Below are 17,451 nucleotides of genomic sequence, written 5' to 3'. Positions count from 1 at the left end.
CTCATTAAGTATTATACATATTTTCAAGTCCCTTTTTATATTTATGTAGCTTATTCTGTAGCTCTATCTGGAGGGCGGCGGGGGTGTTTGGTGTGTATGTATGCGTGTGTGTGACTGCAATGCTACACTAATCTGAGATGTAAAGGAGAAACAAAGTTATTGTAAAGTATGATTTAACAAGTGACTTCTGCAAAATATGTTTTTGTAAATGATAATATCTCATGCTTGTGTGAGAGTGTGTAAAAAGTAGGGCTTGAAAAGTAAGCATTAGAAGGACACAACAAATGAGGCCATGCTCCATGGGAGGGACAAACGCAAGAAGAAGGAATGCCCACACAAAGCAACAAAGAAAAAGTAAGCAAATGACAGTGAAAATATATAGACAACCAGCGGTAAGCAATAGGCAGGCTCTAAGCCCATTATAAGCTAACAGTAGGTCCTTTCACCGAGACACAGCTTAACTTGTCTAGTAGGTGAGGCCTGAAGATTGTTGAGTGGCGCATTGCTCTTTAGTGCCAGAATCATCTGAGAAAAATTGTATTGGCAGTGCCTAGTGATCAGTCACAGCTGCCCATAGAAGGCACCAAGGAATCAACCCTCTGCCTCTGCCACTATTGTTCAGCAATTTACAATTTTTACATGAAAACAAGCAAGCTCATGGATATCTTGTTTGCTTGTAAGAACTGCAAAATTACTTTCCCAGCAGTACTAGCTGTACTGCACATGTGCCAGGCAGGGACTGTTACAGCCCAGCCTCACACACATAACATGGTGACATGGTGCACTAATCTTAGGTAGTGTAGCATGTCCGAGAGTGGAGTTTCAGGGCTTGTCAATCACACTTGTCCTTTCTGAAGGTGGAATAGAAAAAAAAGTCTGCCTCGGTACAGTCAACCCTATTCAAGCTTCTGATTGATTTGCAGCTCATGGGCCTGCCTCTCGCGTATGTTGTAGAGAGACGAGGGAGTTGAAAATAATAGGCCTGCCCTGCAGACAAAAAGCATGTATTCTCATGGCAAAGACTTCCCCAGGGAGGTTTGCGTTTAGCAGTCTGGGTGTGTATTTCTCTGTGTGCTGCGAAGTTCATGTGTAAGTCTGTGTGACTGTCTTTGTCTCAGTGCCTAAGCCTGTGTTTGTGTGTGTGTGTGTTTGTGTGTGTGTGCATGTATGCGTCTATGCCTGAGGTCGTGTATGTGTGGGTGTTCGATCAAAAAACCTGTGAAAATATTTGGCCCGCGGTTTGGCAAGGGCCGAGGCCTGGTGCTAGAGAGTTCTTTTGGGCTTCGAGGCATTTGCTACTGTACGCCGGACCTCACCACTTCCAAAATCTGCTAGCCGCTACCGCTAGTGATGGCAATAGGGTGTGATTTTTTTGATGTTGGACTCTACCCCACTTGATTGATCCCACTGTGGAACAGAATATCCACATATACAATTGGTACTTGGTGAGAGTCTGGTGGCCTATCACTGACATGGTTCACTATAGTCCAGTAAGTCATGGGTTACCTCTAGCTCTGGTGCCAGTGTATATAAATTAAAACCCATTATTGCACTGCCCCCACCAGCTGCTTTTAAGGTAGCAGTATGAGTAATGGCTGGCATTGTGCAAACGTGAAGCAGATCCCTGCATGCTGCAGTGGTTGAAATATGGTGCTCGAGCTGCAAATTTGTGGCTTGAGCGACTGAATGGCATCTGAATATGCATGCTGGTGTACTTTGAGGGTTGATAAACGTATTTAAGGTGTTTGACACTGAATGATAATTACAATATGTGAGGGATTTCACTTGCACTATTACACAATAAAAATTCCCACGTTTGAAAACACCGGCTTTGGAATTACCTGGGAACACATGTAATTATGGCTGAAATTAACAAAATCCATAGCAGGTTCTAGTTATGCAGCAGTTTTAGAGTTGTGCTTCTGCTGCATCCATGGAAGCTTAGCAGCTGATTATCCCCTACCTATTTGTGGTGTTATAATTTAGCGAGGGTATTTTTAGGTAACTCTAAGATGTGTTGGTTATTCCTAATCATCCTGATAGAGATTCTGATATCATCACGCAGGGTAATGCAGGGTGAGGGCCTGTTAGATGTGCAAATTGTAATTGTATTTATATAGTGCTTACTACCCCTGGAGAGGCGTCAAAGCGCTTTATTCAGTGAGTAGGACGCTACTCCAAAACCCAAAATAGGATTAGTGATGAATTAATATAGGGAAATAGGAATTAATTTGAGTGGTGAACATGTGAGACCGTTAGTTGCATTGAAAAGGATAATGGGGGAATGGAAGAGGGAAGAGTCGAGAAAGTGTTTATTGGGCGATCACAGTAGGAGGAGGTTTGGCCTGAGTAAAGGGGAGATGGAGGAGGGAAAAGTCTCTAGAAATGGATCAGGGAGATTATAGTAGTATAGTGGTAAAATGAGGTTTGGGGTGGTGCAAGGAGGGATAGAGGAGGGAAGAGGCTAGAGAGGGTTATTTCGGAGATTATAGCAGTAGAATCAGGTTTGGGATGCGTCAGAGTGGAGGTACAGGAAATATTGATAGAGGTATATATGTAATAAACATTTATAGTGCGCACCATTCACCTTACAGGTATCTTGGCACTATACCATTTTTGCCTGTCTCCATAGTACAATCATGCCTCTGCCATTTCGTCCAAAACCCATCTGAGCTGGTACTTAGGTTTTTTGTTGGATAGAGTCACCTTTTTTCGAAAGCTGCTCAGATTTTCGCCAGCTCTAAAATAGCTTAGCAGTTTGTTGCACATTGGGGGAACCTTCATCTGGAAAGTCCTCCCACCTGTACAGACTTCCCAGACTTTTGGTATAGAGACCAATTTGTCGTGGCACATTGTAGGTTCCCTCTTAGCTTGTAATAACAACATGTCTTGGGTAATGGTGCTGGTCCAATTTATTTTTGGTCCCTTTTATACTATACACAAAGATCTGGAAACTGTTCTTTCTCTCCCTGGAAGCCAGTGAAGGGCTCTCAGAGCAGCTGTGGAGGAATAATTTCTTGATTTATTCAAGATCAGTTTTGCTTCAAATGATCGTACCCTGTACAATCTGTTAACTAGATAATCTGGAGCTCCCAGAAGGAGCGTGTGGCAATAGTCTAACCTGCTCAAGATAGTGCTTTGTACTACCAGCCTGCTCGCTGGCTAAGGCAATAATGGAACCATTTTTCTCAGGTTCCTTAGCAGACCAAAGATGTAGCTGCTGTTTTGTTTCCATACGTATCTAAGGATAATTTCTCATCTACGTACACTCTTAGATTTCGCACTACCTGAGAAGTTTTGACACCCTCTGTACTCGTCCAACGCCAGAAGTTCTCGGGGCGTGAGTCAGGAATTTTAGTAAGAGGGCAGCATAAAAACTCTGTTTTTCCTTGTTAAATTTTAAACAGTTATTTTTGACCCATTTCCTTTATGCAGTTGTGGAAATTGCCTACTGAATGTGATTTTTTTTTTGTCTAGGGATACAATTAACTGCGTATCGTTAGCATAAATCACAAGAGAGATCCCAAAGAATCTAATGGGAGTCAGCAGTAGGCGTGGCTATGTATTCATAAGAATGGGGTTCATGGCTGAGCCCTGAGGTACCCCATGGTCTATTTTCCTAAACGCTGACCTGAAGGGGGAGGGGAGTTCAACTGCTTGGTATTTAGCTCACAGGAATGATCCAATCCCTTCTAGAAAAGTACCCTCCACTCCTATCTTTTTCGAGTCTCTGTATAAGAGTATCTGGTGGTTGACCCTGGCAAACGCAGTTGACAGATCTAATAATATCAATTCTGCTGTTTGGTCTCTGGTAGCTCAGTTCATTCATAGTCAGAATTCGAGCTGACTCTGTACCATGTGATGCTCTAAAACAATTCTGTCCAAGATGTTGTGGTTTTCTAGAAAATTTGCTTCCAATAATCTTGCATACCGTACCATAAATATTTTCTGCACATGACACATGGATGCTCTTTGTCTATGTAATATTCCCTTCACCAGCATTTGTTTATTTGTTGCATCACTATAACTGAGGATGTGATTTGATTTATAAGAACATAATTATGATAACATCTGGTATTTCATTTATTTTAACGATTATTTAATAAATTTTCATAGATCTGAAACCCAAAAAGAACAGGGAGGCGCAGCAAGTCTGGAAACCCTTACTGGAAGGTTTGAAAAGATTTTTCATCAGTTTTGTCTACCTGAGCAAATGTTCAAAGCTTTTGATCTTTTCAGCAAGTTCATTCCATTGTTTTGCTGCTTTACAGACCGAGACCTTGCCATGGGCCTACTTCTTATTTTTCGGACAACAATATTGTTCTTTGCAGAGGATCTCAGCCTTTTTGTTTATGTAAAATGAGATTGTGAATAATGTCGCCTATCGCTAAAAGTCAAAATATTGAATCGAATTTGTGGCTTCACAGAGAGCCAATATACATCTTTCAACACAAGCATAATGTGGGCATTTCTTCGTGTTTTGTTATAGTTAGTTGAATTTGATGAAACGTGGGTTATTTCACTTGAGGGTGAAAGAGTCCTCAAAATAGGTTTCGTAAACGAGCAAAGCAGTAGAATAAAGTAAAATTATTTGTTTTTTCACTTACCGTTTTGTTGATTTTAATACAAAATATACTGTCCACAGAGTGTTTCTAGCATTTTCCCTACCAGGGCAATTTAAATTTGTGTCTATGTTGACTTCTTCAAAATAGAGCAATTATTGACGGAGCTCTGTAATAGTAAGTTTTGACAGCCTGTCTCACCTGTGCTTTCCCTTTCTCATGCCTAAAAAAAGTCCTGCTTCTACGCAATGTACTGCTCTCTTAAACGCTTTCTTTCTCGAATGCTGAAAATCGTTATTCCTCTCACAAGGCGCTGGCAGCCAAAAACAGGGGTAAACTCTGTGTGAGTGGAGTCCTACCCAATGACCCGCATAATCCATCAAGTAATTGCCTTCTGACTTTCCGAACTCGCCTCGATCAGGCCTAAAGCTTGCATTGTTGTCCGGCAGTGTGATTTATCCAGAGACCAATTCCTGATCCGAGTAATCACTGGGAGCCAGCAAGCAAACAGTGGAGAAGTGTAGTGAGGCAGCACCGGGAGTTAATGCCCAGGTATGAATCCTTTCCATTCTAAGATGCAGCTGTGCGACAGTCACATTACAAACATTAGGAATTCCAGGATGGAATCATGGCTACTATCAGGCCCTGGTGACCGGTGGTAAGTAGCTGTCTTTTTATGTCGAGTATTCGAGACCTCTTGTATATACTTTAGTATATATTTATTATATACTTATATGTGTATGTACTTTGCGGGCTCTGGAGATCAGGCCTAGGACTTGTCTGCTTCCACTTAAAGACTTTTTTTCTGTTCAGCTGCCTCTATTTAACTGTCTTGATAGAAAACGGCCAGCAGAGGTCAGTAAAATACCAGAATTGGTTTCTGGTGAGGGACTTTCTTTTTTTAATTTTTCTGGGAAGCGCCTCTATTTAACTTTTTTAATAGAAAACGACCAGCAGAGGTCAGTAAAGTACCAGAATCACTTTAGCATTCTCTAGATTCCAGCCTATAGAAAATGTCTTCCAGGAGCACCCGTAGACAATAATATTTTTTTCAAATCCTGTATTTTTAGTAATATGACCACCGAAGGCTCTGATTTTATATATTTTTTCAGTTTGAAAAGCTTTATTTAGAAAACGGTTATATAAAGACATCAGCATAAAACAGGAAATATGTTCACAAGTCATATAAAACAGTAACAGGGCTGATATCAGAGCTTAAACAAACAAAAAGCATTTAATGAGGTTTTAAGACAGAGGGAAAGAGAAGGAATGAGAAAGGGAAAGGGATAGCGATTAACATTACAATATAAAGATATCAATTATGGCCTATAAACACATGTTATAAATAAACAATATATAATGTCTAGCATAGAATATGATGTATATAAAAGAGAACAACCTGGAAAAGGTGGTAAGAAGGAGAGAGTCAAAGTCCTTCAAGGGGGTTTAAAGTTTTCTGAGTTGATATGTGGAAGAGCCTTCAGGGTTAAACAATCCAAATATGAAGTGAGAGGTAACCAGAAGAGATCTGTGTTACGGGGTGGTTTACAAGACGAGGCAAAGGCAACATCAAGTCTGTGAAAGTGGCAAACGGAGTTCCATCAAGCTTGTATGGAAGTTTTTATTAGAGGATATGTGTTGAAATGCAAGAGCAATCATAAGATCAAAAAGGCCATGTGAGTGTGGTGGTAGATCGAGAGAATCAGAAAGACTACCTATAAAAAGAAGAGAAATAGAGTAAGGAACAGAGAGTGTAAAGATACGAGTAATATATAGCCAAAATTTTCCACAGAATTTAAGACCACAGGACAGAGAAAAAAGAGATGTAGAAGATCAGCCATTGGAGAATCGCATGACCAACAAATAGAGTTAGAAGAGGAGGAAAAACGTGACAGAGAAAGAGGGGAAAGATAAAGACTGTGATATCAGTAAAACAGGGACTGAGTGAGAGAAGCAGATCGAGAAATGTTCAAGGATCTGGACCAAATTTTATCCCAAAGAGCAGCAGACCAAGAACATCCTAAGTCCGCCTCCCAGGCGAGGTCTAGTTTAGATTTAATATGATCTGGATTAGGAAAAGAGAAAAATGTATAAATAAGAGAGGCCTTAGGCAAAGTAGAAAGAATCTGAAGAAGGGGAGATGGAGGAACAATAGATGTTGAGGAGGGAAGAGATAATAGAGATCTAGAATAACTGCCATCAGAGCAGTACATTTCTGTAAAAAGGAGCGAGGGCAATGAAATAAGAGTTGAAACTGGGGAAAGGAGCAAGGGAACAAGCCGTCAAAGAGTTGGTTAACCCACATAATACCTTTTGAACGCCAAGTATTCCAGAAAATGGGTCTATTATTGAGAAGAATAAGTGAGTTATACCAAATAGGGGTGTTTAAAAAAGATTCACGTGTGATGGAAGTAGGGTGAATCAAGGGTCTTTAGAGAGAAGTATGTTTAAAAAGGGGAAAGGAAGTATAAGGGGATTTGGCAGGAAAGCATATGACTTCGTTAAAAGAGAAAGGTAACAATAATGTTTGTTCAATGAGGAGCCAAAGAGGAGTGAAGGGAGAGAGAGCTGAAGTAAGCCATCTCGAAGCCTGGCGTAATGAAAAGGATTTATGATAAAGACGGAAGTCTGGAAAATTAACTCCACCATTAGATTTGGAGTTCCGAAGAGCTGCTAAAGAAATTCTAGATTTTTTACTTTTCCAGAGAAATTTCGAAAGGCATGAATCAATGCGCTTAAAGTAAATAGCAGGAATGTGAACGGGTAACATGGAAAAGACATATATCAAAATGGGGGCAACCATCATCCTGATTGAATCCAGATGTCCCCACCAGGAAAGAAAAAGAGGATTCCAGGTGGTGAATGAGGCTTGAATTCGGGACAAAGCTGCAGACATATTCCACTTGATCGAGGAAGGAATAGAGTTAGAGAACCAGATACCTAAATATTTAATCTTCGTACTATTCCAAGCAAACCCAGTAGAGGAAAAGAGATGAGGAAGGCAAGAATTTGTTAGGGGAACAATTTCAGTCTTTTCAGAGTTAATCTTATATCCTGATACCTGTGAAAAAAAATCGAACTCCAACAATAAAGGGGGAATAGATGTTTCTGGATCAGAGATAAAAAGAAGAAAATAGTCTGCATATGCAGAAAGTTTCAACTGGTTATTACCATAAGGAAACCCAGATATGGAGCTGTTGTTATGAATAGAGGACAAAAAGGGCTCAAGAGCCAGGACAATTTGAAGAGGGGATAAGGGACATCCTTGACAAACTCCTCGTTGAAGAGTAAAATATGAGGAAACTTGGCCATTCATGAGGACCGAAGCTTTAGGTGCAGAGTATAACAGGGAAATAAGGGAAATGAATTTGGGAACAAAGCCATGCCAGCGTAATGAAGCAAACAGGAAAGACCAGTCGACTCTATCAAAAGCTTTCTCTGCATCAACAGAGATAACGGCTAAAGGAATAGAAAGAGAAGAAGCCTTATTCAAAACATTAAGGAAAAGACGAGAGTTATCGGAGGTAAGTCTGCCTTTAACAAAACCACATTGCTCCTTACCAATAAGATGCGGCATAAAGGGATCTAAGCGCAACGCAAGCAATTTAGCAAATAATTTATAGTCGACATTGACTAATGATATTGGACGATAATTTTTACAGAATTGGGGAACTCGACCGTCTTTAGGGATAAGACAAATAGCCATCTTGAAAAGTGCCATCCGACTTACCAGATAAGTAAAATGATTGGAAAAGTATTACAAGTTTGGGGAGTAAAAGATCAGAAAAATGTAAGTAAAATTCAACTGGGAAACCATCTGGACCAGGTGATTTTCCTTTAGTGAGAGTATTCAAGGCTGTGGAAAGCTCGGATAATGAAAAATCAGATTCAGGATCTGAAAAATGAAGATGAGAAGTAGAAGGTTTAGGGAGTTTCTCAAGATATGTTTGAATAAGGGAAGAAGTGGGAGGAGATTCTGGCGTATAAAGATGTTGATAGAACAATCGAAGTTGGTCAAGTATGTCTGTATCCTTGTGGAGAAGAGTATCAGAAGAATAAATAGGATCAATAAGAGTACGCTCTTTACGCGCTTTGAGATTGTTAGCTAAAAGCTTCCCTGACTTATTACGACCGCCATAGTAGTAGGCACTACTACGGAGAAGTATCGAAGAGGCATTATCAGTAGTATATTTATTGAACTCCAATTTAGCTCGTAACAGATCAGGTGATATAGATTTATCTGAGGAGGTATAAAATGTATGTTCCAATGCCTTAATATGAGCTAATGCGGATTTCCGTTTCTGGAGATATTGTTTCTTTTTTCTCGAGACAAAGTCAATGATGAATCCTTTTGCAGTGGCTTTAAAAGAATCCTATAGAATATTGGAAGGAGTACTAGGAGCAGAATTAATAAAAAAGAACTCATTAGTAAAGGTACGAAAAAAAGAAGAGAAATGAGGATCAGTAAGAAGGGAAGTATTGAAGCGCCAACAGGAAGACTTGGCATGCGGTGGGAGCAAATCAAGATCCGTTACAACAGGGGCATGGTCCAAGATCACTATGGGTTCAATAGAGGAGAACAGGTTTTGAGATAAAGATTGAGAATGGAAAATGTAGTCAAGACGGGAAAGAGACGCATGAGGAGGAGAGAAAAAGGAATAGTCCAGAGTATCAGGATGAGAGAGTCTCCAAGAATCAATAAGATGTGACTGTAAAATGGTGTCAAGAAATTGTGAGTTTTGTGAGGTATAAAGTGAACTGTTGATTTACGATCAAGGAATGGATCCATAATCTGGTTACAATCACCACCTAAAATAAATGAATCATCTTTATATTGAATACATTCTTTAGTGATTAATGGCCAGAAAGAGCAATCAGGTTGAGTGGGACCATCGACATTAAAAACAGTTAAAGGTACAGAGTTAATTAACAATTTAGCAAGTATCCACCTCCCATCGGCATCATGTTCTTGCGACAAAACTTTACATTTTAATTTCTTCTGACATAAAACGGCAACAACATTCTTTTTATTTGTGGAAGGCGAGAACAAAACCATACCCACCCAATTCCTTTTTAATTTAAGGGATTCAGCCTCTGTAAGATGGGTCTCTTGTAAAAGAGCTATATCAGGGTTGTAAGAGGCTAGATGAGAGAGTACTCTCTGCCATTTAATTGGACTAATGAAAACCTTTTACATTCCAGGAGATAACTCTGAATTTACCAACAGCATAAAATTAATGGAAGCAAAAACTACAATAGCATATAAAAGTAAGACAATGCCAAAAATTACAAGGAAGAAGAAATGAGAGATGGAAAGAACATTAAAGAATGTAGCAGAATGAGATAAAGCCAAGGAAAATGTATTTAATGGGTGTAGGGGAGTGACAACAAAGACAGAGGGAAAGAAAAGGAGAAAAGGAGGAGGGAAAGAAAGATAGAAAAAAGATATAAGGAGAGACAGTACATATCCAGAAAGGACAACTGAAGATATCATACCTGAAGGGGACAAAAAGGAAGAACAATGGGGCAGTGGCGACACACGACAAGACGAACCAACCAAACTGGGAAACCAGGCTGCATCAGGACGTGAAAGGAATAGTGAGGATACGATACGGGTTGAGAGAACATAAACAGATCTGTATAAAGAAACACAAGTAACAGGTAACATGACTATGATACTTACGAAAAAGGGGAACGATTAGTGAGCATGGAGCAAAAGTATGGTTAACCTGAGAAACACATTTACTTTAGATGAGCAATTACAAAAAGGAGCAACCAAAAGAAGAACAAAAAAGAAAAGCAATACTAACAGTCTAAAGGGAACATCAAAAATAATTCACTGTATATCAGATAAAGAGGAAGAAAAATAAGAAAAACAACAAATGTAGAATCAACAGGGACCCTGTAAGGAGAAAAGAAAGGTTAAAGGATCAACCATTAGGACAATTGGCAGTGTCCATGCAGCTGGTAGAATGAATAAGGATAAAGTTCTTAAGCTCCGCTGGATCTTGAAAGGACCATGTTTGATTCTGGTACGTAACTTTGAAGACACATGGATGGAATAAACCATATCTGGCGCCAAGAGATCGAAGAGGAGCACGAAGATTGAGGAATTCCTTTCTACTTGTCGCAGTAGCTTTGGAGACATCTTGAGACAGGAATACTCTCTGACATAGCCAGGAGATTTGACGCTTAGATCTGGCAGCAGAGAGGACTGAGAGAAGATCAGTAAACCTCAAGAAGAGAATGATGACACCTCGAGGTTTAGCTGGAGTATCTGAGGATGAAAGTCTAGGACCCAGTCTATGAGCTCTTTGGATGCTGAGGGAAGTAGTCGATGGCATTTCCAGGAGTTTTGGAAGGAAAGAGGAGAAGAATGATACAGGGTTGTCACCTTCCAGAGATTCTGGAAGGCCATAAATACGTAGGTTGTTCCTCCTATTCCTGTTTTCTAAATCCTCAGTATGTTGTTGAAGACTGAGAACTGTCTTCTCTAAAGAGGAAATTTGTTGGGAATTGACCTGTATCCCTGAAGGCTTGATATTCCAAAGAAGTCACTCTGTTATCCATTGTAGACCATTTCTCTTCGAGAAATTGCATTTTGTTGTTAGTTTCCTCCACAAACGGGCACAGTGTGTATCTCTTCAAAAAGCAATTCCATAGAGATGGTAGAAGGTGGTTTGTCAGGTGATGGAGGATCGTACTTTAGACGCTTAGTTGAAGAGATATGCGGAGAAGATTTATTTGAAGTAGATTGCGCCGACAAAGTACAATTTGGGGTAACTCCGGCCATTTGAGTTGAGTTGGAAGAAGAATTCGATGTTGACGCTGAGGAGAATGGAGGTGTTGCTAAGGAGTCGCTTTTTGATGTTACAAAGATACATTTCGGTTTGCGCAGCCTTCCCATAAGTGACTGACAGTCAGAGTATAAAATGAACAATGCGATATTGTAGAGTTGGCAGTTGAATAATACTTCACCAAGAAAAATAATGTCAAGTATGATGAGTAAAGATTCCGCAACGTAAGTCAATAATATAAGTGCCAGAGATAATAGATAAACCTGATCAGACAAGTACTGTGTTCGTTTGAAGAAGTAAAGTTGGATAAGTTGGAGCACTAGTTATAAATAGCGGCAGGGTTCCTCAATATAAGATGAAGCAGCAGGCGAAGACAAAAGTTCACACTCAAGTAACATGCCACATATAACCTTGGTTAATAAAGAATGTGCACATATGAAAATGGGCACAAAGGGAACAAACTTCTGTAAATATAACAAATGAAACCAACACAATATTAATATTAGCGCGCAGGAGGCATTTTGTTAAATTATGCACACTAAATGGCGGGCATCGTGCAGAATGGGTTGCAGGTGTGTGGTACACTAAAGCATGACGTATGCAATAAAATTCACTGTACTGAAGACATCATGATATCCTGAGAATGAAGGGAACAAGACTCCAGAAGAGAGAAAGCATCACCAGTTTAAACAGATAAGGTAAAGTACCAGTAAAGTGATGTGCTTCCAGTCATGGGTATTTGCAAGAAGTAGTCACATAAGTTGAAACTTGAGGCTGACGTTGAATAGAAAGATCGCAATATCCCTGTGTAAAGGACATTAGATATCCTGGCCGCTCTTGTATTTCACTCGCGGTAAAGCGCGCACCCAAAATGGCGGGCGCCGTGAGGAGAAAGATGCGGCGGCTAAAACAAGCAGAAATAAGTCGCGCTGAACGAAGAACAACACCTAACCAGAGGCGCTACATACTCTGGTGCAGAACGCGGGAGGACTCCAGCAAGGAATGCAACGGGAAACACACCGGCGAACTTCAATCCGGTCCCGATGCAGCGGAGAGGAATCCCTAGCCCCCCCCCCTCTGATTTTAGATTAAAAACAGAGTTTTGGACTATACCATTTCCCGCTTAAAGGCAACATTACTCTCCATGTGTGGTGCTTACATTCCCTCCATGCTAAAGAACAGCAGAGGTTTCAGCACCCAGCCTAATGTTCTGCATAGCTAAATACATATAAGGTCCCAAAGGCGAAACCAATGGCATTGCGAATGCTTGTTTTCTTTATATGATTGGCATGACTCCTGTTGGACGTGATGGCAGACGATGGTAATGAGTACAGACAGGCCTCGGGGCGCTGGGACCGTGACATATAGCCATTGTAGAAAGGTACCATATCAACTGTGGTCACTTTCTGGCATGCACTGTACTCCGACATTCAGTCCTCGTATGCCCGCGATAACATATGAATAGAGCTCGAGTCACAAAAGGGTACTGCACAATGACGGCCATAACAAGGGCCTGCTGTAAACAAAATCGCTCCCTTGAATGAGGCAGGTGGTTTTACAGCGTGGTTACTGTTCATAGTGCCTGGAAGGGATATCCATACACAGTCTGGGAGACCACAGGGACTCAACTGCTGCGAGCCCATAGGGGTATACCACACAGGCCAATGGCATGCAAACCTACAGAACGCCCGAAGCACATACTCTGCATTAACGTGCATGCTGTAGAGTTCGCTAGGGGTATGGAATACCTATGTTATGTTATGTTATGTTATGTTATTAGAGATTTATAAAGCGCGCGTACGCCCGAGGGCTTCTTGGCGCTGGTAAGATAAAAAACATAACAAGAGGTGAGTCTGCCGGGAGAGTTATTTCGGGTACGCTTTTATGAAGAGGTGAGTTTTAAAAGCCTTTCTGAAGGCAAGGAGGTCTTTACTCTGTCTGAGGGCTAGTGGTAAAGAGTTCCATAGGGTGGCTGCCAGGAAGTGGAAGCTGCTGCCGCCTTGTCGTTTTTTCTTAAAACGAGGAACTTCTAAAAGGTCTTTGTGGGCAGATCTTAGGTTCCGTGAGGGGACATATCTACCGATCAGCTGTCTGATAAATAGGGGTCCCTTGCCTTGCAGAGCCTTAAAGATAATGCACCCGGCTTTGAATTCGGCTCTTTGAGCCACGGGTAGCCAGTGCAAACTCTCCAGGCCTGGTTTGATAGGTTCCCATTTGGGTACTTTGCAGATCAGCCTAGCGGCCTGATTCTGCAGGTACTGTAGTCTTTTGAGTTGTCCTGCGGGTAGGCCTAGGTATAGGCTATTAGAGAAGTCGATGTGGGAGAGGACTAGGGCCATGACTACCTGGATTAAGGCGGAGGGAGTGAGGAAATGGGCGATTTTCCTGATTTTCCTTAGTTGGAAAAATCCAGAGGAGACCACGGTACCAATTTGGGATTTTAGCGAGAGGTCCCCGTTGATGGTTATCCCCAGGCTTTTTACAGTGGAAGATTTCTTAGGGGGAAGGCCCATGTCCGACGGCCAGAAGTTAGGGCTCCAACTGATTTCGCTCTTGCCGGGCAGAATCAACTCAGTTTTCCCTGGGTTTAACTTGAGGTGATTTGAGGACATCCAACTCTGGATTAGGGTCATGGTGGCTTGGAAGTCCTCCACCGCGTTAGGGGAATTGAGGACAAAGATAAGCTGTAAGTCATCTGCATAGTTGTATACAGTGACTTTGTGCTTACTCAGGGCAAAGAGGAGGGGCCGCATGTACAGATTGAACAACAAGGGGGATAGTGAGGAGCCCTGGGGCACCCCTCAGAAAGACTTGACCTTGGCGGCAGAAAAGGAGCCTAAGCGAACCGATTGGGTACGTTCGGAGATGAACGATTTTAACCAGGCTAGGGCAGAGTCTCTGAGACCCGCCTGTTCGACACGGTTGACCAGAATGGAATAGTCAACCGTGTCGAATGCCGCGGACAAGTCGAGAAGTACTAAGGCTTGATGAAGGTTGTTATCAGCGTAGGACCTCAAGGTGTTCTGGACTGCCAATATTACTGCCTCAGTGGAGTGACCAGGTCGGAAGCCTGCTTGGTTGGGTTGGAGATATTCTGTTTCCTCCACGAAGTTAGAGAGGCAGTTGGTGACGTGCGCCTCCAGCATTTTCGATAGAAAAGGTAGCAAAGATATGGGCCGATAGTTCGTAAGGTCGAGCGGATCGATGCCAGGCTTCTTGGTGAGGGGAATCAGTAAGGCCTGTTTGAAGCTGCTAGGTACTGTCCCTGACGTGAGAGAGTCGTTGAGTAGGGATATCATGCTGTTGGGCATAGCTCGACCAATTTCTTTCATGATATGGGGGGGGCAGACATCCATAGGGGATCCTGATTTAACTCTAGACAATAATGTCAAGAAAGTTTTTAAATCAATAAGGGGATAGGAATGTAAAGTTGAGGGATTGAAATAGATGTCATCCACTGGGGCGGATGATGGAAGTGTGGAGATGTTCTGCTTAATCGTTAAGATCTTATCACGGAAAAAGTCGTTCAGGGAGTTGCATAAAGCTTGTGAGGGAACTACCGGGGGGGAAGTTCTATCGTCGTTGCAAAGGTCGTTCACAATCCTGAAAATTTCTTTTGACTTGTTGGTGGAGTTGAGGATTTTAGATGAATAGTATGTTGTTTTATGGTTCTGTAGAGTTTTTTGGTATGTCTTCCTGGCTGAGCAGTATGCGGCCTTGGCCAGTGGACAGTACTGGGAGCGCCAGGTTCTTTCCTTTTGCCTCACTTCTAATTTCAGTGTTTTTAGTTCGGGTGTAAACCATTTATGTGCATCCGGGCTCCTTGAGCAGCTGAGATGCGTGAGGGGAGCATGGATGTTAATCGCTTCAGTGAGCCATTCATTGAGCCGGCTGTCGGCCTCATCCACATTGTTGCTGTCGAGGGGGGGGGAGTTACCCAAGAAGTTTAGAAGGGCTGGCATATCCATGGAGGACCATTTCCTGATGGTTTTGCTGGATTGTAGTTTAAAGTGGGCTGTTTTATCTAGCTGGAAAGAGAAACTTATGCTGTGGTGATCGGACCAAGAGCAGGGTTTTATGTCTAATGCAGATAGGGGCAGGTTCAGAGACCAGATTTGGTCGAGGCTGTGGCCCTTCTGGTGGGTCTCGGTGTGGATGTGTTGTGTCAGGTTAAGATCACAGAAGAGTTCGCTCATCTCTGCAGCTTGGGGGTCCAACAATAGGTTGTCGAACCAGAAATTTAGATCCCCAACCATGAGTAGTTTAGAATGGTTAGTAACCAATGGTGCCAGTAGCTGAGCTAGAATGGAAGGGAATGTAGCCATGGTTTGGGGAGGGCGATATAATAGGACCAATATAAGTGAGCCATTGGGGGTGTCTATTTTGGCGACTATGTTTTCAGTATTAGGTAAAGGCAGAGAGGGGAGCTGTCTGAGTTGGAACTTTTTATTGACGATTATGGCTGCTCCTCCCCCAGTTTTTCCGCCTGGGCGGAGTGCTGATAGAATATAGTAGTCTGCAGGTAGGGCAGCTAAAATATCCGGTAGAGAGTCCGGAGTGAGCCAGGTCTCCGTCAATAGCAGCATGTCAGGTTGTTTGTCCATGAGTAGCAGAAATATATCAGATTGGTGCTTAATCATGGAGCGGGTGTTAAGATAGATACACCTGAACGTGTAGGTGGAGCAAGGTGTGGTCGTGCGCATAGAGTACTCAGGAGCAGGGGCGTTCGTGAGGGAGGCAGGGTTGCCTATACCTAAGTGAGAAATGCGTTTAGCTGCGTGATGGGGGATAGGTGGACACGTCGTGGCGGTTGGGCGCAATACCTGTAGTTCAGCAGAAGTATAAGTGTAGTGGCCCGCAGGGTCCTTGGCCCCTGGTCCCGGACGCTCGCGGACGAGCGCAGACGAGCTTGCCTTATGCGCGCCTTCGGCGCTCGTCCGCTGCGCTTCCTGTATAGACACATGATTTATAGCTGGCAGGGGGGATGAGATGTGGGCGTGGCCTGGCCGGGTGGGCGTGGCCTATGTCCTGGGCAATGGCGGCAGGGAAACCAAAACAAACCCTCGCCAATGGAAGCTTGTATCTCAGCTGTCAGAGGGCTCGTGAAACGCGAAGTGCTCAGTGCAGGTGAGTGCAAGTTTTTAAAAGACCAAAGAAATTCTGTCACTTTCTATTTAAAATATGCAAAATCGCTCTACTCCCGGCTCAAGCCTCAGGAGGTTCCGTTTTTTAAAGATGCAGCGCTTGTAGTCAGCGCTCTCTATATAGCGCGGGAAGGTAGGGGTGGGCGTGGCCTGGCCGGGTGGGCGTGGCCTATGTCCTGGGCAATGGCGGCAGGGAAACCAAAACAAACCCTCGCCAATGGAAGCTTGTATCTCAGTTGTCAGAGGGCTCGTGAAAGCGCGAAGTGCTCAGTGCAGGTGAGTGCAAGTTTTTAAAAGACCAAAGAAATTCTGTCACTTTCTATTTAAAATATGCAAAATCGCTCTACTCCCGGCTCAAGCCTCAGGAGGTTCCGTTTTTTAAAGATGCAGCGCTTGTAGTCAGCGCTCTCTATATAGCGCGGGAAGGTAGGGGTGGGCGTGGCCTGGCCGGGTGGGCGTGGCCTATGTCCTGGGCAATGGCGGCAGGGAAACCAAAACAAACCCTCGCCAATGGAAGCTTGTATCTCAGCTGTCAGAGGGCTCGTGAAAGCGCGAAGTGCTCAGTGCAGGTGAGTGCAAGTTTTTAAAAGACCAAAGAAATTCTGTCACTTTCTATTTAAAATATGCAAAATCGCTCTACTCCCGGCTCAAGCCTCAGGAGGTTCCGTTTTTTAAAGATGCAGCGCTTGTAGTCAGCGCTCTCTATATAGCGCGGGAAGGTAGGGGTGGGCGTGGCCTGGCCGGGTGGGCGTGGCCTATGTCCTGGGCAATGGCGGCAGGGAAACCAAAACAAACCCTCGCCAATGGAAGCTTGTATCTCAGCTGTCAGAGGGCTCGTGAAAGCGCGAAGTGCTCAGTGCAGGTGAGTGCAAGTTTTTAAAAGACCAAAGAAATTCTGTCACTTTCTATTTAAAATATGCAAAATCGCTCTACTCCCGGCTCAAGCCT

The 17,451-nt window shown here is 42.9% G+C and overlaps 1 protein-coding gene across 4 annotated transcripts in view; it reads left to right on the top strand.

The window, feature by feature from the left end:
• A4GALT (alpha 1,4-galactosyltransferase (P1PK blood group)) overlaps positions 1-17,451 on the top strand; it is a 275,344-nt gene that overhangs the window by 194,551 nt on the left and 63,342 nt on the right. For 2 of the 4 annotated variants that reach the window (XM_086922047.1, XM_086922039.1), the window contains one exon: positions 4,117-4,173. The exons of the other annotated variants lie outside the window; for them this stretch is intronic. The gene's annotated coding sequence lies outside the window, so the exon portion shown is untranslated. The remainder of the gene's footprint in view (positions 1-4,116; positions 4,174-17,451) is intronic. 4 annotated transcript variants of the gene reach the window in all.

Source organism: Lissotriton vulgaris, chromosome 1_1 (genome assembly GCF_964263255.1).
Source record: "Lissotriton vulgaris chromosome 1_1, aLisVul1.2, whole genome shotgun sequence".
In the NCBI taxonomy this organism is placed as follows: domain Eukaryota; kingdom Metazoa; phylum Chordata; class Amphibia; order Caudata; family Salamandridae; genus Lissotriton; species Lissotriton vulgaris.
The sequence above is the reverse complement of the archived record's forward strand: the minus strand, read 5'-3'. Positions and strand labels throughout refer to the sequence as shown.